Genomic DNA, 2,083 nt, shown 5'->3' with positions numbered 1-2,083 from the left:
GAGGTGGACAGGCAGGTACGTCACGGGTCCTGGGTGGGGAGGAGCTCGTGGGGTTGGCAGGGAGCGGCTCCAGCAGGCATTCAGGCTGGACGTCGAAATGCTCTGTTTACGTCTGACAGGAGAGACTTCTCTTCTGTGCACAGTGTGAAAAACGTGGAAAACAGCATGTTTGTTGCTACTGGAAAAAAGGAATTCAGGTTTGTGAAACCAGTGGCCTCATGCTGTGTAACTGCCCCTCTATTCCCAGCCACGGCAGGAGCAACATTTCTATTACATTGGACTCAAGGGCCAGGAGCAATGGGAACGCAGCGGTTTCAGCGTCTTCCCCTCTCCTGTCCCAGAACCTTCATCTGGGTGCTGACCCTGCAGCCTTTCAGACCGGTGCCTGCCCACGGAACACCCAAACAGAACCGGCCGTTCAGTTCAGTTCCACCATCTCAGTTCTTCATTGGGGCTGCCAAATTCTGCATTTGGTGACGTGAAAACCAAGTGAGTTTCCTATGGCATGTTTGCGCAGGGTTGCAGCGTGGACTTGACGTCCTCCAGAGAGCTGGTGTCCTGACCTGAAGCACACAGGGGCCCAGAGGTATCAAGCAGGCAGGGAGTCAGCCCCAAAGGCAGCTCATTTGTGTGGACTGTCTGTCTGAAACCTCTTTGGGTGTGAAGGGGAGTAACAGGGAAAGCAGAGAGGTGCTCAGCGGGGAGGAATGGGCTCCTTTGCTCTGGAAGTGGCACCGAAGAAACGTGAAGGTTCTCACTAAGTTCTTCACTGTACAGTTGGTGATAACTGGAATGATTAACACAGTGACAAGGCGGTAAGAACTTGGCCTTCAGTTCTGAAAGAGCAGCCCAGAGACTTGTGTGATAAGGCAGTTACCTCAGCTCCGCTGGATCTGATGAATTTCATCCAAAGGGGAACAGGAAGGGACTGCCTGCACCAACATCAGTGTCTCAGCAGGTTTCCTCAGCCACTTGGGGAAGACAGGATGATGCTGAGAGACCAGAAAAGAACCAAGCTGGCACTTGCCTCTGAAAGAGCCTGTGACCACATACAGGTTCTGCGTCAGGGTGAGATGAACGAGTTCCCAGCTCTGTACTCGCAGCTGGCTCAGTGCCCGTGAGCTGTGAAGTGACCCCAGTTCAGACGTAGACACGAACACCCACAGCCATCCATGTTTAGTGACGTTACACCCAGCTCCATGGCTGCTCTTCGGGTTCTCCCAGGATGTTGGTAGCACATACGGGTCTGAACAGATTGCGTTCGCCGGGAGTGAGGAGGAGTTCAGATGTTTTTTGTTGTCTCATGCAATCAGTGTTCACTGGGGACTTGTTAGTCCGAGGCTGATCCAATAAATATTTGCAGGAATTGTTTTATAAGCCCTGTGGCCTTTGTAATAACTGGGTATGTGTCAAAATATGATGTGATGGGGTTTGCAGCTGGAGTTTGTTGGCAAGAGCCTCACAGCAGATGGTGAGACGTTTCTGTCCTGCCTTTTAATTGTCCTTAAATTGAATTGGAATTGGACTGAGAACAAATTTGGACTAACCGACCCGTGCTGCTTGGCTCCTGAGAGGACAGACTTTACCTTTTGCTGTAGCGAATCCATAGAGCAGCCCACCGCACCCCACAGTGCTGGAAGCGGTGTACAGTGCCGGGCCCTGCTGTCTGGCCAGGAGGAGAGAGGCTGGCAGTGGACATGCCGCAGACTTTACCTTTTGCTGTAGCGAATCCATAGAGCAGCCCACCGCACCCCACAGTGCTGGAAGCGGTGTACAGTGCCGGGCCCTGCTGTCTGGCCAGGAGGAGAGAGGCTGGCAGTGGACATGCCGCTTGTGAACGGTCACTGACCTGCTGCGTTTCGCTCGGCGGTGACTCACTCTGTGCTGTCCCAGCTGGTGTTTCTGTGGAGGAGAACACCGGCGCTCTGAGGCGTGCCCCATGGTCCTCATCCGTCCTCCAGCCCAAGACACAGCCAGTGCCCGCCTGTGCGCCAGAGAGCGGTCCTGTGAATTCTGTGCCCAGATGCTGCCTCGGGAATGGCAGCGGGGCTCTACCCAACCCCCCACCCCCGCCCCCCGGCTG

The 2,083-nt window shown here is 54.6% G+C and overlaps 1 protein-coding gene across 1 annotated transcript in view; it reads left to right on the top strand.

Moving 5' to 3' along the window:
• ASXL2 (additional sex combs like transcriptional regulator 2) overlaps positions 1-2,083 on the top strand; it is a gene marked incomplete at its 5' end in the record, with an annotated part of 51,257 nt that overhangs the window by 39,159 nt on the left and 10,015 nt on the right. The window lies entirely within an intron of this gene.

Source organism: Buceros rhinoceros, unplaced genomic scaffold, assembly GCF_000710305.1.
Source record: "Buceros rhinoceros silvestris isolate BGI_N320 unplaced genomic scaffold, ASM71030v1 scaffold7238, whole genome shotgun sequence".
Taxonomy (NCBI): Eukaryota; Metazoa; Chordata; class Aves; order Bucerotiformes; family Bucerotidae; genus Buceros; species Buceros rhinoceros.
This window is presented reverse-complemented; position numbering and strand designations above follow the sequence as displayed.